Source organism: Polypterus senegalus, chromosome 13 (assembly GCF_016835505.1).
Source record: "Polypterus senegalus isolate Bchr_013 chromosome 13, ASM1683550v1, whole genome shotgun sequence".
NCBI lineage: Eukaryota > Metazoa > Chordata > Cladistia > Polypteriformes > Polypteridae > Polypterus > Polypterus senegalus.
In genome coordinates this window covers 72,134,628-72,159,664 of record NC_053166.1, presented here as the reverse complement: position 1 = coordinate 72,159,664, position 25,037 = coordinate 72,134,628, and the positions used below count along the sequence as shown (strand labels likewise).

At 41.7% G+C, this 25,037-nt stretch overlaps 1 long non-coding RNA gene across 2 annotated transcripts in view; it reads left to right on the top strand.

The window, feature by feature from the left end:
* LOC120541973 overlaps window positions 1-16,420 on the top strand; it is a 39,516-nt gene extending 23,096 nt beyond the window's left edge. The window contains exons 2-3 of one of the 2 annotated variants that reach the window (XR_005636123.1): window positions 12,933-13,579; window positions 16,366-16,420. This is a non-coding gene — a long non-coding RNA (uncharacterized LOC120541973). Of the gene's footprint in view, window positions 1-12,932; window positions 14,015-16,365 lie in introns of those variants that run through there. The other variant, XR_005636122.1, reaches the window with a different exon arrangement.
* Window positions 16,421-25,037: the final 8,617 nt, after the last annotated feature.

Genomic DNA, 25,037 nt, shown 5'->3' with positions numbered 1-25,037 from the left:
CTGACACTGGTGATTGGCATAGCATTTAAGATGGGTTTGTGCCACACAATCTAATGTAGCCTGGTTCAGAAATTAAATTTAATGCAGTAAAAATCCAAGCCTCTGCTTAACAGTTAGTCTCACCACCCCTGTCAAAACCACCATAGCTTAAACATCATCAAATTATTTACCTGCACATCTCTAACGCTTAGCCTTTCTTATCCAATAGCATTTGTGGCCCGTAGGGGCATAGTAGTTCCCCAAACCCCAGACACAGCTGGACCAACAACAGTCACAGGTTCAAAAGGCTTGTTAATTTAGCAAAATCACTTCTTACAGTTCTCGGTTTCACACAAGCTTCTTTTCCTCTTCCTCCTTCCTCCTTCAAACCTCCACTCCTTCTCCTCTTCTGACTCCGACTCACCTGAGTAGGTTGGACTCCAGAAAGTTGCACTCAGGAAGCACTTCTGGGTCACGTGGAACTACCACCAAAGTAAAGAAGTCCTCTCCTGGCAGCACCCAAGGAGTCCAACTGTGTTGCCCTCCAGGTCTACAGGTACCATATAGCTCTGTGGGTATCCAAAGTGGAGCCACACTATAGAAGCACTGCCACCTAGTGTATGGTGGAAACAGCTGACTTTCAGGGGGGTTAGCCTTGTCTCTGTCCATTTACTATTCTTGCTTCTTCACTGAGGCAGAGAGCAGCACCCATCCAGGTCAGAACACCCATCCATCCCTGGTGTTGAGTTTCCTCCAGTATGACCACCCTGCCATTCATGGAGCCATCATGCAACCCAGATAGGATGCCAGTCTATCCATTAATTTGTCCTCCTGACTGTGAGGAAGAACAAGCAAGAACTGTCTTGGGACGTACTTTCATCCTTTATACTCACCCTTCTTCATGGCTTCTTGGCTGGGATGACAGGTCTTCTTCACTTCACCTAACCAGGTAAAATTAAATTTATGACTGAAACCTTAAAAAAGACACTACTGCAACATGTTAAGCCTTCATTGGATGATCTGCTAAAACTAAAAATCATGATAGTGTGTGGCACATAAATACTCCCTGCCCCAATATCTCAAATACAGTAGGACTTCCTAAATTGGCTTGCTTTATTTGAGTATGCGGAGATGTTTGTCAGCTTATAGACCAATATCTAATCCAGGGCGAGTTTCTACCAGATCTCTGAAACATCAAAAGGACACTCAGAGAGTTGGATGGATGTTACACTTTGATAACCGAGACCCTGGATAAATGAAACAGGTAGTGAAGGTTTTAAGAGTAATAAAGTTGAAGATCTTCAGGTTAAGAAGGCTCCATTCAAATGCACATTGCGTGCTTTTATGCAAAGGCCTTACCTGCAAAGCCTGGGCTACGAATGCACATTGTTTGTTCTTTCTCGTGTATAGTTCTGACTCTGCTAACATAAATTTTTCATTTGAGTCTGCCAAACCACTCAGTAAAGGGCAGTTCACAGTAGACCATGTGTTGGAACAAATTAAATATGGATCTGTAGGAAATAATCGATGAAGAAAAGATCTGGAGACATGCTGATGTATCTGGAGCAGTGTGTATGGAGAGCAAAGACAAAAATGTGAAATAGAAATAAATGTTATTGTAGAAGAAACTGGTAGCAGCTGGCCAGGATGGAGACAATGCTAGCCTTTAAGACGTGAAACTTTGAAACAGTCTGCTGAATGCGGAGCTGATTGTGGACTTGGGGTGAAAACAGCAGAGGCACAGCCACCACCTCAGTATTAACAGGAGGAGAAGGTGGACGATGTCCACTTCACAGAGGACCTGACCTTGTCCAAGCATATCAGCATCTTGGTGAAGAAGGCACAACAATACCTTTACCACCTCAGATCCCTCAGGGATTCCAGACTGCCCTCCCAATGATTAAAGGACTTCTACACCATTGACCATTAAAAGCATTCTGACAGGAAATATCAATGCCTGGTTTGGGAACAGCGCACAACAGGATTGCAAGGCTCCACAGAGAGTGATGCGGTCAGCTGAACGCATCCTTGGGTGTGCACTTCCCAACTTCGAGGACATCTACACACCGGGGCAAAGAAAAGGATCAATGATTCCAGCATCTCAACATGGTCTCTTCTCTGTGCTGCGGTCAGTAAACACTACTGCTGCCTAAAGTCCAGTTCAAAGAAACTGAGGAGGAGCTGCTATCCACAGTCCATATGCATCTTCAATAAGGAAGGTGTCAAGAACTACATGATACCCTATTGTTAACTTTGTTATTTTTTGCATATTTAAAATTCTGCAATAGTGCATAATATTGAACTCGTTTAGCATAATGATTTTTATTGATATTTACTGTATAAAGTCATGTATTAGTGTTATTGTCCTTTATATTCTTTCTGAGCATTAGTTGGAGCTGAGAAACTAAGCATTTCACTGCATGTTGAACTGTGTGTATAATTTGCATGAGACAAATAAAATTTGACAGTAGACTTTTGTGGGATGAAGTGAGCATTTGAACTGTCTTGAGGTTGATTATAGTCTCAAAGACATTTTAGAATTGGCATTAAGAGGCTGTAAACAGTAAGGAATAGTCCTTTTTATTATCATTTTATTTAGTTATTACTTTACTAGCTGTGCTATCCGTCAAAGACAGGATGAAATCTAAATATTCAAGGAAGACTTCAGCATTGGGGTCTGAAGTGCACCAACATGTAGTAATAAAATGCATTGCATTAGTCATTCCAACAGCTGGCACATCACAAATATTTTGGTCTAACTGCAGTCCGCAACAGGTATGATGTAGGTCACGTAACACCCAAAGCATCACATAACACCCACAACATCAGTCACAAAACACCCTCTGAGTCACATAACCCTTTCACAACCCTAATCCATAAGTTACCCGGGCATTCGATGGGTGCTTCATGACTGACATTGTGGGCCTTTCATGATGTTGGAGCATTAAGTGTATGTGGGCTGCAATTACACTCTGTTGAACATTTGCAGTAATTAAGTGCAAAGCTTTTGTCATTTTAACAGATGATGCATCTGTTATATGCTCTTTGGTAGGGGATTTAAGGGGAGGTAAGGAGGGTAAGCTGTTTATTTCTTGTTTAAATTTCTATTTCATTTAATATATTGTATTATTAATGATTTAACTTACTCTGAGAGACGATGAAAATCTTAGTGTCACCACAACTGCTGCACTCTTAGTAGCTTAGTAGTCCTTCTTAAAGAAAAGATGTCACTGGAGTTTTCAAGGAGGGGGAAATGTTTTTTAATACAGTATGTGTGCTTAGGAGGACTGAAGGATGAGAAAAGATACTTTGAGGAGAAGAGAAGCCTGGTCACTGAATCACAATGTGCTGGACAAAGCAAACAGGAGCCAAAATTGTAGGAAAGGACCACAACTCTGAAAGCAGTATGGAGGCCAAGGAAAACAAACACAAAGTCAAGTTAGACGATAAGCAAAGGCCGAGAAGGTGTAGATGGGAATGAAGTGTCACCAAGAACAAGAAGGAGTTACAAGTGAGAATCAACGACAGACTTGACTGCAAGTGACAATAAGATCGACTTCATAGCCAGCAAAGCAAGTAGAGAGGAGAAGTAAAGAAACTGAAGGAAATGAGCAGAGAAGAGCAAGGATGTTAACATGGAATGACAGGATTAAAAAATATGGAGACAGATGAACGGAGGAAGTCAAGTTCATTCAGGAAGTTCATAGATAGAGCAGGAAGATTTTTGATCATAGCAAGACACAGGCCATAAGGGAAGCTGATACGAAAGCCTGATTCAAATGAAAAATCAGGAAAAGAAATTATAATGCAAACATTGGTTGCCACCATTGGGGAATCACGTCACATGGCCATAGTACCATAACTGATGCTCCATAACAATGCAGCTGATGAGCCTCATTCAGAACTCCATGAGCAACTGCACATTCGACACAAAGTCAAACCAGCGGTACCAAAAGATTCCCCCAAAGAGACACAGTACTAAAGGAGTCCAGTCTTCATCTCAGGTCACTGGATAGCGTCCATGTCTCGCTGCAATATAGTAAGACAGAAAGTACCAGGACTCCAAGGACTTGGACCTTCGTCCTTTTACAAAGAGAGTTACACACCCCTTGCCAGTGACCTCATGATCCCCCCATGCTCTCCCAATCTGTCTACTGACTTCATAGGAAGAGTCACCAGAGACGTAAGTAAACCTCTTGACTCTTGACCTGGTTGACACTCTCTCCGCAGACAGGTACCCTGCTGATGGCTTTGCCCAAGACGTCAATGAAGGCCAGGATCTTGGTTTTTACCCAGGACAGTCGCAAGCCCAGTGGTGGAACGGTCTAATTGGCTATCTTTGTCACCACCTAATAATTAATGTGTGCTGAGCAAACAGGGCACAAAAATGGCTGTCATCGAATCATCCAGGTGGATGTTGCACATTGAGGTGGCCCTCCGCTATGTAAAGCACTCTGAGTAGGTTACAAGTGCTATATAAATCTAATTAATTATTATTATAACTATTATTATTATGTCTTTAATAAAAAACAAAAACACATGGAGATTCATACACAGCACTCACGTAAATCTCAGTTTGCGGACGTGATGCTGCTTTTTGAGAGCTCAGTCCTTGAGTGGTCCTACATGTTTGTGTACAGACCCCTAGGAAGCCGTGGTTCAGAGTTCACGACCTCAGTCATTCACGGATTTTTCCTTAGAACCTATCTTAATATTGTTATCAGAAACAGCAAATATCCTCCGCAATTTTTATGGCTTTTATCGTGGCAATACTGCACTGTATAGAGAACAGGAAGCAACTGTAGAGGAAAACATGGCTTGATATGGTGAAAGTAGCCAATAGAATTTGAAACTGCAACTCCCAGCAGTCTCTGCAGTGGCCCTGATTGGTCTTCTGCTAAGGGTGCTGGGGTTGTTGGGGTCAAAGGATGTCAGTGACCAAAAGCAAAAAAAAGTTTTTGTAATTTGTGTTTCAAGTTCCTGTCTGTCTGCCTTCTGTAGGGTTACCTGAACTTATTCATTTTGTCCTGGATTGTTTAGTGCGTCTGGATTGTCTGCCTGTGTACATGAGGACTGTAAGTGGATTCTTGGCCATCCTGCAAAGAAAGGAGCGCTCCTGAACCCGTCCACCTGTCTTCACCATTTCAGGAACCAGCAGTAGGTCTATCTGTACATTCCCATTCAACGTGCGGATCTGTGGACTATCTATTTTCATCATTACATTTCATCCGTTGCCGTTTTTCATGAACTTTTTCATGATTTACTATGTGTGTTTGTTTGTGCTTTGTTGTATTTAATGTGTGATCACCGTAAGGGTATTGTTGTTTTCATTTATTTCATTTGTTTTCATTACATTCATTTCATTTCATTGTTTGATTACCGGTTTGCTTTGTTTTTGTCTCTGCTTGTGAGTGCATGCGTGTTGGGTCAAGTTTGGGGGAGTCCCTGGAATCTCCACCATAAAAATAAATAAATCACCGTCTTCTCAACGGTGTGAATCTTAGCAGCACCAGACTGCTAAAGCGTTATTCATTTCTCCTTGCTGCTGATTGACTGTGATGCCACAACCGGGTATAGTCGTTTCCCAGTGCCATTTGCAAGCACACAGGGGCTGATCAGTCAGTCCCGTACATTCGTTGAGCAGCCAGCTCATGACCACTGCCAGCCCCTTGTGAGCAGGGGGGCTGAACACACCCCTAGAAGACATGGACGCTCTTAAAAAAAATCCCTCTTAAAAAACACTGATAGACTACTTCACATTACTCACTTACTTGCTGGGCTTACTTGCGGCTGCTCTGTCGCGTGATATGCTTCTCGCGTGACATTACTCTAGTTAAAAGCTGAATAGCACCTGTCCTTTTTGGCTGATTGCTTTGTTTTCTCTCTCCTCCCCCAGACATCCTCTGCTCCTGTTGGGGGTCCCTCTACCATTGTGCTCCCCTATGATGTTTGTCTATTCTTTAATCGAGAACTAACTGCATACTGAGCTCGTTTTATTTCTGAAAGAGACGTGTTTGTTTGAAGTGTTTGAATAAAGTTCCCGTCTCTACAATCTCCTGTGTTTCTGTGCAATTCTGTGACACAAGTGTGACACCCTGCAGAACTGCAGCTTCACTGTCTCTGGGATTGAGCTGCTGCACTAAACTAGCCTGCAAGCATCAGCGTTTACCTCTGTGTGCTTGAGTGCAGCCAGTTCAAGCGCAGTTGGCTCAGTGGTTTACTGAATTTCATACATGGCATCAGTTGCACCTTGTACATATTGTTCCAGTAGTTTTTTTAAATAGTTTTTACAGTTCATTGCAACTGTGTAAAATGATCAGTGTAGCAGTTATGTTGATGCTCTTTGCATGAAAAAAAAATGTGTTCCATTAAAATTTCACTTTTTCTTTGTGAATTGTGACATTTACTTAAAAAGTGCAGCAAAAAAGTATTTGGCGTCCAGGGATGCATTAACCCCCAAGTATGTGGCAGTTTAAGGGTTAAAGCCCCAAGATGCCACTGAAATGACCTGCACCTTCTAAGGCTTCTGGCAATGAAAACGCACTTGCATGAATTACAGCACATATAGCGGTAACATTGGTATTTTACATTCTAGCACCGCGGGAGGCATAGCAGAGCAGTATACAGGTTTACCTTTACATTCTATTATTAGGGAATGTATCAAGCTGGTGCCCTGCGATGGGCTGGCACCCTGCCCAGGGTTTTTTTCCTGCCTTGCGCCCTGTGTTGGCTGGGATAGTTAGGATATAGCGGGTTGGATAATGGATGGATGGATTAAGCTGTTTGAAATTAAATTAAAGTGTTTTGGGGGCATATTTAAGGTTTTAACTATAAAAATAGGCATTTTTTTAACCACATCCAAAAGTCACGGTTTTTCACAATTCACGGGTGCTCTAGGAATGTAATCCCCGCAAATTTTGTGGGTGTACAGTATAACCCTCAGCAAAGCCGCAGTATGACATTTTGATATCTTTACTTATAAATCCATTTGTTCACACGCCTACAGGGTGCATCTCGAGGAGGACAGCAATGACTGACCAATAAAAGTGATAAGAATGGTTGCTCAAGAAGGTTTACAAAGCCTTACACAGATAAGAAGGGAAGGTGACACAATGTGATAAATCTCGCTTGTTCTTCAGCAATCATTTTGGCAAAATGGCAAAATCCATCAATGAGCCTTTATCTTATATAGTACCTTTCACAGATCGCACTGCCTCAAGTCATTGATAGCCATATACGAAAAATGAACTGAGTGCCATGTCTATCACAAGGTATTTTGTAGGGAAAGGAACCGAAATGGAAAACAGAAACATTAATAGCAGCAGTTTCCCAATGCAATGGAGGTGGACATGGCGTGGAATGGCGGCGCCAGAGGAACTTTACAAAGCAAAGCAGCAGGAAAGACGGAGAGCACCAAATGCCGAAGGAGACTTTCATTAGTGACATACAGAAAGCGAGCCTCGGATCTGCGGTTATATGTGCCACTCAGGACACTGAAGCAGACCAGAGTTAGCCATGTTAGCAATAAATATACAAATATAGTTTTCTAAAAGTTCACAAAACAATAAAATGTGCAATATGAAATGTACCCTTAATGAAGTGTTCAGGCTGCCTGTTTTGATCTTCAGCAGATAGATGGAAGGATGCATGTTCATTCAGGAAGTTCAATTCCTAACTGGAGCTGGAGGACTTTCGTGCCGAGCTCCATTACAAAGTGCTTTACAAGCTTTTATAAGAGTGTCCACCCATTTATAAATCACTGTGACACTATTGTCACACGTGCAGGGGACTATGAAAATCATCATGCTGTATGTCGCCAGTATGAGCAAGCAGGAGCACTAACCACTGCACCACCATGCTGCCCATGAGGAGATCATAGTGGATGCGCCATGACAGGCTGAATTATTGGTAAATTGGTCTCTTTTGAATTCTTTTACAACTTTGTGCTGTGTGTTGGGACACAACAGAGCCATAACAACCACCGCCACCACCCCTCTCCATTTCACCCCTGAAATGAGCCCAACTGGGTGTAAGTCACTTGAGGCCCACGCTTCGCCTGAAAGTCTCTTTCTCTGAAGACGCCTTATCTTTGACAAACACACAAAATGCTGAGCAATAGTGAGATGCAGGCAGGCTGTGACAAGCTGTGAATTTTTACGTCGAGACCCTGAGCTTTTTATTTTCGTTTTAAAGTGACTCTTTATGTACTGCTCAAAAAAATTAAAGGAGCACCTTTGAATCAGAGTATAGCATCAAGTCAGTGAAATTCCTATGCTATTGATCTGCTCAGTTAAGTAGCAGAGGGGGTTGTTAATCAGTCTCAGCTGCTTTGGTGCACTAAGGGGGCAAAAATGAGACGCACCCCAAAACAGGAATGAATGGTTTAACAGGTAGAGGCCATTGACATTTTCCCCTCCTCATCTGTTCTGACTGTTTTTTCACTAGTTTTGCATTTGGCTACAGTCAGTGTCACTACTGGTAGCATGAGATGATACCTGGACCCTACACAGGTAGCACAGGTAGTCCAACTTCTCCAGGATGGCACATCAATACGTGCCATTGTCAGAAGGTTTGCTGAGTCTCCCAGCACAGTCTCAAGAGCATGGAGGAGATTCCAGGCGGCAGGCCGTTACTCTAGGAGAGCTGGACAGGGCCGTAGAAGATCCTTAACCCAACAGCAGGATCAGTATCTGCTCCTTTGGACAAGGAGGAACATGATGAGCACTGTCACAGCCCTACAAAATGACCTCCAGCAGGCCACTGGTGTGAATGTCTCTGACCAAACAATCAGAAACAGACTTCATGAGGGTGGCCTGCGTGCCCAATGTCCTCTAGTGGGCCCTGTGGTCACTGCCTGGCACCGTGGAGCTTGAAGGTCCACCACTGGTGCCCTGTGCTTTTCACAGATGAGAGTTGGTTCACCCTGAGCACATGTGACAGCCGTGAAAAGGTCTGTAGAAGCTGTGGAGAACATTATGCTGCCTGTAACATCGTTCAGTATGGGTCAGTGATGGTCTGGGGAGGCATATCCATGAAGGGACACACAGACCTCTACAGGCTAGACAACGTCACCTTGACTGCTATTAGGTTTCGGCATGAAATCCATGGAACCATTGTCAGACCCTATGCTGGTGCAATGGCTCCTGGGTTCCTACTGGTGCACGACAATGCCCGGCCTCATGTGGCGAGAGTGCGCAGGCAGTTCCTGGAGGATGAAGGAATTGATACCATTGACTGGCCCCCACGCTCGCCTGACCTAAATCCAACAGAACACCTCTGGGACATTTTGTTTCGGTTCATCTGACGGCGACAGGTTGCACCTCAGACTGTCCAGGAGGTCAGTGATGCCCTGGTCCAGATCTGGGAAGAGATCGCCCAGGACACTATCTGTCATCTCATTGGGAGCATGCCCACCCCAGTGTTGTCAGGCATGCATACAAGCTCATGGAGGCCATACAAACTACAGAGTACGATTTGGAGCTGCTGCAATGAAATTTCAGCAAAATGGACAAGTCTGCCGCATCATTTTTTTCACTCTGATTTTCGGGGTGTCTTTCAATTTAGCCCTCTGTAGGTTGATAATTTTCATTTCCATCAAAAGATGTGCCATCCTTTCGTTCCTAACACATCACCCAGTCCATATCAGTATAATTATCCGGCAGAATTGTTTTTTCCCATTGAGATCTGATGTGTTTTCAAAGTGTTCCTTTAATTTTTTTGAGCAGTTTATTTTGCATTCAATTGAAGTTCTCAAAAGCAAAGCCGTCATTTTTTAAATGGTAATTTACTGCAGGGCGGCACAGCGGTGTGCACTGCAGGTTCACAGATCTATGGAGTCAGATTCAGCTTCTAGTCCGGCCATTCGCAGCGCAGACTTTCTCAGGTACAATCTGGTGTGCTAAACTGGCACCTCTAAGCCGCTTTAGCTTACGATGGACTTGTCGCCCTATCACGGCTTGGCTCCTGCCTTGCACCTTAACTTTCACGTGACCCAGAATTACAAACAGTGAGCAGATGACAAGTTTATTAGATCATAACATCGTCAAGTGGAGAGCTCATTTCAAAGGATCTTTCCACACAGAAAATACGAACAAAGAGGAGAGAAGACACCCCAGTCCTGTTACACGTGTTTTCAGATGACTAGTCCACCACCCAGGATTGATGCACACTGTGCGTTTTGTGGATATTCTTGTTGGTTTCATAATGGTGATCACTGTGACAAGGTGCTATACATCGAGTAGCCACCTTTTAGGTGCACTTAGCTACTACACAGTTTCTTCCAGAACAGCTCTGAATTCTTTAAGGCAAGGATTCAATAAGCCGCTAGAATTCTGCTCCATGCTGATGTAGCCTTCTTAGCGTTATGTTTACTGCTATTATGAGTAACAGAAAGATGGAAGCATCAAAGACGTCAATATAATCCCAGTAGGGTATGTCCAGTGTCCACCGCTGTGCTGATGCAGATGTAGTGCACATGCTTCATGCGACAAGCTTTGAAAACGTCACCATTGCACTTTGGGAGAGTCTGAGTAGACGTCGTAAGATTTTTTTGTCATTACTTACGTATGACACGGTAGAATTTCACTGCCTGACCTATCCAATCATATTAACTGACTGTGGCCCCTTTATCAGTGTCAAATTTCGATTATCAGATGTTCCCACAGATTTCTTCACACGGAATGTACAATGTACATCCCACAGTTTGTACAGTTTTGGTGCTGGGAGTCTGGCTTCATCATACTCATCGTTATTAGTGAAATGCAGGGTGTGCTATTTTCCCGGACACCACCAGTCGGAAAACCACATCTTTATAAAATTCACACATTTATTATTCATAAATAAAAAAAAACACCACACAATGCACACAGCAATAATCACTCCAATTCAGTCCTTAGCCGCCTCTACTCTCCTCCTGGGAGCTTTGTCCAACTCCCTTTTCCGACTCTGGCTTACAGATTGCTGGAAGGCGGCGCCTTTTATTCCTGCCCGGATGTGCTCCAGGTGTCTAATGACGTCCTTCTGGCAGCACTTCCTGGTGTGGCGGAAGCACTCCGGGCGTCCCCGGCAGGTTCTTCCGCCATCTTGCTGAGTGTGGCGTAAGTAACTATTTCTGTGTGCTACGAGGTTTGAGGCGCCCCCTAGCAGTGGCCACGGGTCCCAACAGGCCAGAAGCTCTTTGTTCTTCTCCCATGGTCCTCTCCTGCTCCAGGGCGGTTGCCCTCTCGTGGCCCGGAAGCTATTCTTGTGACCTTACAGTCCTTTTAGGCATCCCTGCCGGGTCAGAACCCCAGTCGTCTGTGACAAGGGATATCATAATAAATGAAAAACCACAATTACTCATAACTTTGCCAAAAATGGGCTTTTGCAACAGCTGGTTTATGGACCAGCACCATCTCTGAACTGGTTTATCCATTATGCCATACAGTGAAAATACCCACATGTCTTCTGCAGCGACAGGTTGCCAGCAACTTTGACTTTTCCAACACTGCTCAGTAATACGGGTTTGTTTCAGCAACTATTTCCTCCACTAGACTACCATCGACAAGTCTTAAATAATCCAGATAATCATGATCAACAGACATCTTTAGACCGGGGTTACCTATAAATGGGCATTGCGGAGGTGCAGGATTGTCAGCAGAAGTATGAAGCCGGCAGCAAACACAAACATCATGGAAATTTGGAAGGTCGGAATCCGCAAGACAGCTGTCAGTTTCACAGCCCATGTCAACATCTGATGCCCAATTCACATCAACCTCACTCAATTTGAGCAGTGGTTCAGCCTCAGTTTGTTCTAAAACTGGCTTTACAGCTTTTCATTTGTCATTGTGTTTTTGGTTGAAGGCTCCATCCCACTCATGAATATTAATGAACTGGCAGAGAGTGACATAATGCACGGAAATATTCATGATTTTTGGTAGTATGATGTTATTTCATCAACTCGATGGCAGGAGCATACTGTCCCAGAAGCTATTTGGGATTAACACTAAAGCAGGCCATAACACATCACTCCAAATCTGACTTTGGCTTCACCGTATTTATACAGAATTCCAATCTCGAGTCACATTCAGGGTTAACACTAAGGATGTTAATAGCATCACACAATTCCCTCTGATTTTTTTAAAACACACATTGAAGATGAAAATCAATCATTTGGACTTGGACCAGGAGAATGTGTACGCCATCAGAGTAATAAGACATGTTTGTGGAACCAGCTTGAGATGATGCATGCTTTGTAAGAGCTATAGCATTTAAATGACACTCAACTGGTATTGACACACCACACCTCACATCAATACAACACCAAGCCATTGCCAGTACTGTTGATGGAAGGCAGCATGGAGCCACATATTCATGTAACTTACACCAAATTCTGGTTTGGCCATCTTAATATTAGTCATCAAGATTGGTTAGTCCAGGTGACATTTATTCAATTCCAAGTTGTCCAACTTTGGAGCCCACTGTAGCCTCACCTTGCTGTTGTTAGCCAACAGGAGTAGAAGCTGACATCATCTCCTGCTGCTGCAGCCAGTCCACTTCAGGGCCCAAATGCACTGTAAGTTCAGATGCCCTTCTGCACACCATTCTTGTAAAAAGCTGCTCTTTGTGTCTTGTCTTTGAACAAGTCTGACCATTCCCCTTTGACCTTCTTCAGAAATGTTTTCATGTATTGAATCTATGCCTGCAAGCTCAAGAGACTGTAGTGTGTGAAAATCCTTCCACGGTTGAAGACACTTAGGTTATGCACCTTGTCCATTTTAATGTTTACAGTAACAACACCTCAGCCTATTGACCACGTGATTGGCTGTTTGAAAGGCAGTCTATTTGCCTGAACAACCATGTGTACTATCAGACATTTGGATGTGAGGAGCATTTTACTGATTTGTGCTTGATGAAGATGGGGAAGGAAGTGAGTGTGACATTGCTACTAACTTTTCTTCTGTTTATTGCCTTAGAATGAAGGAAGAGAAAACACCAAACAACTAATGAGGTCACTTCCTTCAACAATGAAGCCCCACCCATTCCAGTCACAACCTTATATAGTCGAAGCCCTCATCAGAAGTCGGCATTCACTTTCAAAGCAGGTTATGAGAATGGAGTTCAGAATCTCGTAAATTTCTGGTGTGTTTTCAGGTGATACATCAACCCTTTTGTTCATCATATTTGTGCAACATCTTCATCATCCTTCAAACAACTAAATTAAACAGGGAATCCCAACCCTTATTTCCTCTGTTTCTTTCACAGTACCTGATTAAGTGACCCCTGACTGTGCAATATGATTGAACGAGGTGAGACGGTGAGAACTGAGAAGGTTGTAGGGCAGTAACTAATGGAAGCACCGGCAAAAGATGAAGGTCATAGGTTTGGCCACTTGTTTCCTCTTCCACTCTTTTTCTTTCATATTTTCAGCAATCTGAAAAGCTCTTCTCTGTCTCCGCTTGTCTATTTTCAGCCAGCTGTTAATCCCTACACATTTGCATTTCCTGATGGTGTCTCCTTCATTGTTTCTTATTCTGAAGACAGCAGCAACACATCACCAGCTGCCAGGGTGAACAGGGGGTCGTACAGTGGTTTCATGTCCTTTTCCTGACTAACACCACAAGTGAGTTTAGGGTTGGTGGTAATGCACTTGAGATGGTCTAGAGGTTAATAATAGGCACTGCAGACAGAATCTGAAAAACCACTCCTCGTCACAAGCTTTCAGAGTTAGAGAGGGGATGGCCTTTGCAGACCTTCAGACGCTTGTTTTCCATGTTATGGACAGTCCTGTCTTTGTGACAGCATAGGCCCAAGCCCCACTGTGTTTTAAGATAATGAACAAATGAATGAATATAGAGATGCACTTGAGAGTCTGTAATGGAGGCAACTACATGTAAGACTTGAACAGCATTATATTATTTCAAGGTCAGAAATTAGAATATGCACAGCAGGTAGCGTTGGTCAAACCTACACAACATGGCAGGAGCTTAGCTCTTCTGGGGCCTCATGCATAACGCCATGCATATAATTCATACTAAAACATGGCATACAGACAAAAGCGGAAATGTGTATACACACAAAAAAATCCAGATGCATAAATCTGTGCGTATGCCAACTTCCACGTTCTTCTGCTACATAAATCCCGATCAGCAAGAAAAGTAACACACGTGCACATGCCTGCTGCCACTCCCCAGCTCCTCCCAGAATTACGACTCTTTGAATATGCAAATCAATATAAATCGCCTTCAAGCTCAGCGTTCTGTGAAAAGGCAATTGCAAAAGCACGGGGGGAAATAGAAGAATTTCAGCAAATACCAAGTGGAGGCAAGGAAAAACATACTATTTGTTAGTTTAAACAGTGGTATAAACAACAAAAGGAAGTTGATTGAGTGACATAGAGTGTCGGAGAAACTTGAAAGATCAATTTCACAAAGTCGCACAGTGCCCGAAATAAAAAAGTTCTCAGATATCAAAGTCGCCGTAAAAAAGTAAGTCATAGCCCACCGTTTGAGTGTCATATGAAAGATTATTAGGGTGCACAGAAAAGAAAAAAATAGGGACAAAGTGGGAAAAAAGCTTGAAATGTCAACTTTAATCTCGAAATTTTCACTTTAAATATGTAGTTTATTTTGCCATTAAAGTAGAATATCATAAACTTCATCTTAAAATCATTTAATTTACTAGTTTCTTCATTTGTTTTGTATTTGATCTTCTATGTGCTCTATGTGTGTGAATCACTACATGCTTCTTAAATGGGCTTTCTCTTCCTCCGACAGGACACAGAATCCATTACATGATACATTACGTGATATTACAGCTCTCTGAATAATTAAAATACTGAGATGTATTTGGCTACTTCAGGTGTGCCCCAGGGCTCTGTCCTGGGGCCCCTCCTTTTCACTATTTACCTCCTTCCCCATGGCAACCCACCTATTGACCCACCTATTTCTACCTGTCTGGTCCGGAATCTCCTCCCGCACCACATTGGGGGTGCACACTATCTCTCTAAAGCAGTGTTTCCCAAACTCGGTCCTGGGGACCCCCTGTGGCTGCAGGTTTTTGTTCCAGCCAGCTTCTGTTTTTAATTGAACTCCTGGGCTAATTAAGTGAACTGATATTTCCCAAGTTCTGTGTTTAGGGAACAATATAGAAATTAGAAAACTAAGTTTGTTAAAAAAAAAAAAAATTAAAATGTACTAAGCAGTTATATAGGAATAATATTTTTTTTTTCTTTTTAACAGTATTTTCATCTTGATTTTTATTCTACTTTTCTAGGTGTTCTAATTGTTTAATTTTTAGTGGGGCTGACTCTAAAGTAGTTGCAGCCTTTGATTATTCAGTGTTGTTTGCCTGGTTGTCTGATCTGCTTGCTTTAAATTGTCATTATTAAGATACAACGAAGGGGGAAAAAAGCAAAAAAAAAACCCTTCTAAAGAGAAAAAAACTTTAACAATTCCCCACACGGTTCCTTAACTGCAAACAAAACCCAAGTTTTTAAGATCAAAATGTTTTTTTTTTATTTAAATCTCACACCACAGAACAGACCAAAAACTCTCAACAGCCTCTAGCGTTTGCAAAGCACACATCAGCACAAAGCTGATAATTTTATACATCGCGATATGAGCGTGGAAATGGGCTTATGCTTACGAATAAAGAGCATGTATAATATCAGTTTAAATATGAAGATGACGTACTGCATGATGTGACACGGGTTCATCAGTCCATGTTCATTTCTTAAAGAGATGACAGACTATACAGTGCATACTGCGAATCTCTAATACAACTGCTTCCGCACCTCAGCTTGAAACACCTTGAAAATGTGGATCGATAAAGCCTAGAGAAGGATAGGAATTATAATTTATTTGTGGTGAAAGTGAAAACTCACGTGACCCAACATGACTGTGATCTGGAATTATTATAAGAGTAACCTGAGGACACCAAAAACAACAAAACTCAGAGAAGTTTCTCGCTGATTCAACTTTAGTTGGAAGATCTGATAAGGCGGCAAGTCCACTCTTTGCTTATTGGGTGCTCAGTAATCGTCTGTAGTCTCACTTGGCTGCAGGACACAAACGTCTCCTGTATCACCCACAACTGACTGAGCCATTGACTTGGCCATGCAAGCAGTCAGCCCTTCAGCAACACTTCCACAAGTCTCTGCTTATGGCCCCCTTCACTGTTGTATAGGACTACATCACCTCATGTGGCCCTTCTGTTTTGAGGTTTTTGCTGGTATCATTGCCTGTTTTTGATTACTTTATCAGCTCCTATCTGCTCTCATTTTCTCAGTTCTTGCATGGGTATTTAGTTGTTTGATGTTGTCTGCATTTCCTAATTAAACCAAATCCATAAGGAAACATCAAGAGCAGGTCACATCTCATTTTCCTAATTAAAGACTTTAATCCACAGTTACACCTAAGGGTGCAAGTTTTAGAAACCACAACAATGAAGCTGAAGATCTCTAGTTGATCATGGTGTGCCAGCAAAAGGTGTTGGATACAAATTCTTCTGGATCACCAGCGCTTGATTGAGTTTACTGGCAGTGTCATTTCAGCAGCTGCTCCTGTAACATACAGTAGGTGAGCAGATTTCTGTTATATAGTCCACCTTGACAAAATGAGAACTGTCCCCAACTCTGTACAATTGCTATGTAGCTGTCATTCCAACACATGGCTTATCACAAACATGCATAGTAATAAAATGCATTGCATTTGTCATTCCAATAGATGGAGTATCACAAACATTAACACTGCTTTTACGAATCCCATACCAAATAATATAAAACATTGGCATATATATTGCATGCAGCACTGCAAACGTGAATGCTAAAGTCTATGTGATTTAAATTTCAACCTATCTTAGACAGGTAGCACAGCTAGATTAATAATAATTTAACATGAAAAAGCCCACTGACTAGCACTGCTGCCTCACAACTCCAGAGCCCTGCTTTTGAATTGTGTTCTGGGCACTTGTGTGTGAAGTTGGCATGTTCTCCCTATTTAGTGTTATTTGGTAATTGGCAATAATGGATTCAGCGAGGTTATCAGAAATAAACTTAATGCACTAGGATTAAAAGTTAAGACGGAAGTAAAAAATTTAGGGGTAACCGTTGACTGTAATCTGAATTTTAAATCGCATATTCATCAGACCACTAGGACAGCATTTTTTCACTTAAGAAACATAGCTAAAGTTAGACCTCTTATATCATTGAAAGATGCTGAGAAATTAATTCACGCTTTTGTTTTCAGTAGACTAGATTACTGTAACGCACTCCTCTCAGGACTATCCAAAAAAGACATAAATCATTTGCAACGAGTGCAGAATGCAGCTGCTAGAATCCTAACTGGGAAAAGAAAATCCGAACACATTTCTCCAGTTTTGATGTCACTACACTGGTTGCCTGTGTCATTCAGGATTGACTTTAAAATACTGCTTATGGTTTATAAAGCCTTAAATAATCTCGCTCCATCTTATATATCGGAATGCCTGACACGTTATATTCCAAATCGTAACCTTAGATCTTCAAATGAGTGTCTCCTTATAATTCCAAAAGCTAAACTTAAAAGAAGTGGTGAGGCGGCCTTCTGCTGTTATGCACCCAAAATCTGGAATAGCCTGCCAATAGGAATTCGCCAGGCAAATACAGTAGAGCACTTTAAAACACTGCTGAAAACACATTACTTTAACATGGCCTTTTTATAACTTCACTTTAACTCTTTCGGGGCGGATGTCGACTTTTGTCAAAAGGAGGGGTAATCAACTGTAAATGGTGGCCGTTATGTTTTAGTTGGACTCTCTTTGCTAGAGATGTTAAATTCATTGGTTTGACCGAGATTCCCCGCGCTCACGTGAGTAGAAAGGGGCGAACAACGGCAAAAATGGCAGCGACATCTGGCGAGAGATCGAAGCAAATGAGTAAAGCAAAATACTCCGTGGACGATGTTTTGCACATTATTGCTGACTTGGACTCTGACTTTTCAGACTCCGATTCTGATTCACGTGATTGAAAATGAATGTGAGGTGCCCACATCAGCTGATCGTGGCGCTGAGCAGGTTTGTGTTGCTGACGTGCCTATGGGGACAGTGACAAGGGGTACAAACCAGATAACAGTGCACTACGACCACCACTGCTGCCCCCGTTCCCCGCCACGTGAAGACAGCCTGGGAGCCAACAGAGGTTTTAGGTTCATTTCTGTGTGAAACCATTGCTTTGTGTGCTTGTCAGAAAAGTACGTTTTTAGGAAAAAATATTCAGCCCTCAAAGAGTTAACTTAATCCTGATACTCTGTATGTTCAATTCTTCATAATAACTATTCATGGTGGCTCTAAAATCCGTACTGACCCCTACTCTCTCTTCTGTTTCTTTTTCCGGTTTCTTTGTGGTGGCGGCCTGCGCCACCACCACCTACTCAAAGCATCATGATGCACCAACATTGATGGACTGAAAGCCAGAAGTCTACGTGACCATCATCATCAGGTCCTTCGATGAAAACCCTAAATACAAAGAGGACTGTTTGACTTATGTTAGGTAGATTGCCCAGAGGGGACTGGGCGGTCTCGTGGTCTGGAACCCCTACAGATTTTATTTTTTTCTCCAGCCTTTGGAGTTTTTTTGTTTTTCTGTCCACCCTGGCCATCGGACCTTACTCTTATTCTATGTTAATTAATGTTGACTTATGTTTATCTTTTATTGTGTCTTCTATTTCTCTATTCATTTTGTAAAGCACTTTGAGCTACATTTTTTTGTATGAATATGTGCTATATAAATAAATGTTGCTTGATTGATTGATTGATAGTGATTATTTATAAATGAATAAATGTGGCTTCTGCAGTTGTTTACAATGGGGATCTAACTTGGTACCAGGAAACACACAAAACAACAACTTTTGATTCCAGCAAGAAACCTTTGTAACATAAATGTCTGAATTGCTGCAAGTGTCTAAAATAAAGCAGACTGGATATAAACCACAGGATTCTGGCCACAAAGAAGGGCATAGCCACATCCACCACAAACACATTAAAGCTAATGTGTTTAAACAAGAGTGAGTTCAAGGTCGAGAGCAATCAAAGACGATGGTGTTATTGTGAACTCTCAATGGACCTGAAGAGACAGAGTCTTCTGGTAGTACATCTTAAGTGAAACACATGAGGCGGCTCACTCTATCTAAATAACGTCATTCCTGGCAGCCTGAATTGGGATCTCGTGTTAAGCTTAGCCTACTGCCACTCAAAGTAAAATCAATTAGACGCCTACCCAAGCCACAGGTCACATAACACCTAAAAATGCAGACCACCAGGGGTGCCTTTGCCAATGGAGATAGAAACAAGAAGAGAGGAAGGAAAAGGTAATGAAGCATGATTCACAGGCCCACCATCGCCTTGTCCTTAACTAAGTGGGTTTCATTAGTTCTAAATGGAAGAGATCTTAGAGAGAACATTTCCAAGTGAGGGGAGAGCACAGTTCAGGATGTTTCCAATGAGAAGCTAACTATAACTTTGCTGCTAATGAAGCCAAATTTATAAGCCTCCGCTGGAGAGATGAGAACAATATGGAGGAAAAATCCAGTAGTACCAACATTTGAGGAGACAAAGGAATATGGCAGGAAATAACTGAGGAGAGGGAGTTAGAAACACTGGTCCAAAGCGAAGCCACAGGGAGACAGTTTCAGAACATGTGGAGGAAGGTTCCAAGAGCACTGCGAGCAAACAGGCCATAGCACCAGGGGCCATCATCCATCCATCCATCCATCAAGAAAACTGCCACCAAGACTGAATTGTACCGTAGTAGCACTGGGTACAAAGCAGGCAACAACACTCCATCAAAGGGTACAAAGAGACACAGACCCACACTCAGACAAACATGGTTAGTTTAGCATAGTGAATTAAGTTAGCAGGAATGGGTTGGGGACTTGGGGGAACTACAGGAACAGCAAAAAATGCACAGAGATATGTGGAACACGTGAAAACTCTACAGACAACTCTAGAGCTGGATAGTGTTAGCTTGGACCTCGGCATCACCACACTAGCTCACAAAAACATTCAGTCTATTTAAAAAATAGACCTAAGTCTTCGGACTTCTGGTGCTGTTAGTGCATTGGTCAAGTAATGCATGTCATTGAATTTGATCTGAAGCTACATTTCCTGTGTCCATAGATTTGATATTGACAGACTGGAGGTGTTCTTAGAATACTGCATGCCATTGTGTTTGTTGGTCTATCTGTGACCTTTGTGCAGTGTCCAGTATGTTGTAGTTTTTGGTAGGAGCTTGCAGAGAGATGCAGAATGTATCCAGCCAGTCGCATTCGGAAATCTGTAACAAGATCCTACCTCTCAGGCCGCATTCAGTTTGTTCAGCTTAAAACTTTCACATCCCAACCACCGCTGTTACTTCAGGTGTGCCCCTCCTTTTCACTATTTACCTCCTTCCCCTTGGCAATATCTTTCGTACATTATAACATATAACATTAGCTTCCACTGTTAGGCTGATGACACCCAGCTCTATCTCACTAGCAGACCTACTGCTTCCTTTCCACCCTCCTCACTTACTGATTGCATAGCAGAAATTAAATCCTGGTTTTCTTCAAATTTTCTTAAATTAAATACAGTAGAGTCTCGCTTATCCGACATAAATGGGCCGGCAGAACGTAGGATAAGCGAAAATGTTGGATAATGGCAGGTGTTAAGAAAAAGCCTATTAAACGTCAAACTATGTTATAATTTTACACATTACGAACATAATAATGTTGTTTTACAACAAAACAGAACAAACTGAAAAAATGAACTTACAGTTACAGAATTGTCTGAAGCTAAATACAGTATGTACTGTACTTACAAAGTTCAGTCCTGTGATGATATAAAGACATTTTTGATTGTAGCCTGCTTTCCTGACGAGTGCCGTTTCTTTGCTGTCAAGTCTCGCCATCTTTGCAGCATCATTATGTCGATTCATGTAGCTTCTTCTTGTTGCTCAATGTAATTAATTGCAGTTTCTAGAGCCTTAACTCCGTCACTCATATAGTCAACATCCATACGAGCGTATACTGTTTACTACAGCATTGTGACTGCGTGTGTGTGTTTATGCTGTGACTTGCGAGTCCCCGTCTTCCACCCGAAAACTCGAAGCTGAGTCTCATTACTTTTAGCAACACCAGCTTTAAGCTTGAAACAGCAACAGCACAGCGTGGTTATTTATTGTAGCTGGATCTGCCATTCTCCTATACACAGACACAGCAGTCAGGCAGGGTCGTGGCCAAGTGGTACTGTGCCCTGTGCATTTATAATGTTCCTTGTATCATCCATCGACGGCAGGCGCTTATAGCATGTCTGCGATCTTTTCGGATTGGCTTTTATGGTGAAGTGCTACAGTGCTGGCTGCCTGCGATTGCTTTGGGACGCTCTTCCGCGTGTCGTCACGTTGGGCGGAATCCCACAAGAGTTTAGAACCTTACTCACACCAGCCATGATTCTTTTCAAAGGTAAAGTGCAGGTTAATTTGCTTTATGTATTTTTACTTTATATTTTGTATTAATCATTTTTATATGAATAGTATTGGGTTGTGGAATGAATCATCTGATTTTCCATTATTTCTTATGGGGAAATTCGCATTGATGTACTGTACGAGTGCTTTGGACTGTGAGCACATTTCCAGAACAAACCGAGGTTCCACTGTAATTAGCTGCGGTAGAGTCGGGAGCAACAAAAAACAGACTACGCTCACAACTTGCAGTTCTTGTTGCTGATTGATGCATTTTTTTTTTTTTTTTGCGGTGGGACGTCGGATAATACAGAATGTTGGATAAGCGAAGGTAGGATAAGCGAGACTCTACTGTAGTGACAAAACTGAGGTTCTCCTCATTGGTACAAAATCAACATTATCCAAAACTGATCATTTTTAATTTGTTATTGATAATTCCTTTGTCTCCCCTTCCCCACAGGTTAAGAGTCTGGGTGTTATCCTTGACAGTACTTTATACTTTCAGTCCCACATCGATAACATCTCCCGGTCTGCATATTTCCACTTGCGTAACATTAATCGTATTCGCCCCTCCCTCACTCCTCACACCACTGCTATCCTTGTTCTTAGCCTTGTCACTTCTCATCTGGATTATTGCAATTCCCCTTTCTTTGGTCTTTCTCGCAAATCTCTTTATAAGCTTCAACTGGTCCAGAATTCATCTGCCCATATCATTACTAGAACCTCCTCTGTTCACTCCCGTTTTGCAGCAGCTTCATTGGCTTCCAGTTCAGTTCCAAATTCAATTCAAAATTCTACTAACTTTTAAGGCTATCCGCAACCTTGCCCCTCCATATCTGTCTGACCTCCTCCATGTTGCCATTCGATCCCAGCTTTGGAACTCACTACCACCTGAGCTTAGAAATATTGAATAATTTTCACTTTTCAAATCTAAACTTAAAACTCATTTGTTTAAGACTGCTTTTCTCTTCGATTACAATTGCTCCGTCTGATTTTAACTTTTGTTTATAATCTGTGTTTTGTCTATTGTTCGGTGTCCTTGAGTGTTTAGAAAGGCGCCTACAAATAAATAAAATGTGTTATTATTATTATTAGTAAGTAAGAAATGCGGAGTATATGGTGAAGACAGTATAGGTGGAAGACGTTCAGCCTCTAAGGAACCCATTTAACGATCTTCCATGTTCTGCTGAGAAAGATGACCGTCAGAGCAGGGATCGTTTTGCACAGCAGAATCGTTATAGTTATACTGATAGATGGCGAGTACAAAATTAGGCCAAGTCGCTGAAATGCTGCAAACGGCTTGCTGATTCTGCTGTTCACATCCTTCCTAGTGCCCTATCACAGGCCACAACACTGCTGAGATAGTTAAATTCCTGGACATTCTTGATTACCTGCCAGCAAATTCAGATCTGCATCTTCATGTTGATACTGACTTCCATGGACCTTCCATTATCCTGATCTTCCCAGTCTCTGCCAGGATGTCATGTCTCACAGGTTTTTCTTGGTTTCTATCAGCAACAAGATGTCGTTGGCGAAGTCCAAGTCGGTGAGTTGCCACCCAAAGATGCCAAAGGTGGATTGTGCCACTGCTTTCTTCATGGTAAAGTCCATCATGATTTCTAACAGGAATGAGACACAAATGATGCGCATCACTGTTAATGGTAAGTCTGTATTTCCATCACCTGTCTTGATGCAGTAACTGGAAAAAAGCAAAATTATTTCTGAGTTGAGAGGAAGGTAATTTAAGACAATCACAACTCAAGGCATATGCACTGATAGGTTTCCTCTAGTGTGGCACTGCCAGAAAAAGAGCAAATGTCAATGGTATAAATAAGACCATGGAATACATAACTGAAAAAAGCTCATCTGATGGTCAATCACTGCCATAAAACATTTTAAACTAATCAGCCCGATGGATTGAAAGCAGCACTCAGGCAAGTGTTAAAATTACACAGAATACTAAAATGTAACAGAAATTTGATGATAAGTGCACTGGAAACTCACTGCCTTTTGGCATTAGGTGAATAGCACACATTGAGTAATGTATGCCAACAAAAGTTTAGGTACGTTAAATTTGGGGTAGAGAGAGAGGAAAAAAAAGACCTGACAACACCATTCACACCCCTAAAAACTACTAAATGCATGTCACCCGCTGGAAGAAGGCCCATAATCCAAGACCACAAATGTTGAACACTCCACACTAGCCTTTGTTTAACTGGAAGTAGAGTGATGCAACTGTGACTACACTTAGAGTTTAAGAAATGTAGGCAGACATGGGAGTGACAACTCACTATTGTGATATGAACCATTTAGATACACAGACTTTGTGGGACGACTTACTTTAAAGGAGGCGCACAAGCAGGCTGTATGCTAGGTATGCCAGTCTGAACAGAAGACATATGCTGTATGGCTATTGACATAGGGGAAATAAATATTTTTGCAAACTGATAGTTTTTGTCAACAACAGTAAACAGTTTATATAACGGACTATCAGACTGGGCACCAGCAAACTGTTATTATATTAAATGTGGCAGAGCAAAATCCCGCCAGTGATTAATTCTGAAATCTAAACAACTAACTAACCTTTATTTTTTTAAGTACCTTTCTATAGCTAACACCACCCCCAATGCACTTGAGTAGTACAGATACAGTATGACTTCTTACATATATTTTGTACAACTGGAGCACAGGTAGATTGAGTGGCTTTTGGACTCAGTGTCACACAATGGCTTGGTGGCAGGAATTAAAATGGCAACCATGTGGTTGAGAGTGCTGCTTTTACCCACTGTGCCATACTGCACAAATGTGCTATTTAGCCCCAACACCCTACAACAGGCTTTGGGCGTACATCTATAGGTATATGCAATTCAGATTACTAAAGTGTTGAGTTTGGATTGTGTGTAGAAATGGAAATTCTCTCTTGTTCATGCTAAGAAAGAAGTACATAACCACAAAATAAAAAATGATATGAACTGATGATGAAGATTAATGCATAAAAGCAGCCACTTGGCTAAAGCTTTGTAAAGTTTTCAGTAAAATATTTCTTTGTACTGAATCTCCTCTTAACTGTTTTCTCTTTTTCACAAAAAGACAATTTCCCTGAGTACACTGGTGGCAATGACAGACAATTTACATCATACAAATGCAACTTTTAAACTGCTCATATCAAAAATCATACTACATACAAATAATGCAGTACAGCAAAACACACAAGCAGAAAAGACAGTCTGTTAACACTTTCACAGCATGATACTCTATGTTGAAATATATATATATATAACTGAAAAGCAATTTATCAAGCTTATATAGAAACAAAGTTAAAATTGTTCAAAACACATTTAATTAAGTGAAGAATCACCTTGACTTGTCAACTGAGTGCATATTTGATTATTCATTTAAAATATGATTGCAAATAAACAGCAGTATCTATTTTATTTCAATCATTTCCAAAAGCAATAACTCAAGTGAAGTCAAAGTGCTGTTCTTTTTATAACAACAGGATTTAGTTTATTTTTTAACTATTAGCAGTAGATGTTTAAAAGTTGAGCTTGCCGAGTATTGCCATGTAAGTTTGGTATTTGCAACCCAATACATGGTGACTTATTTA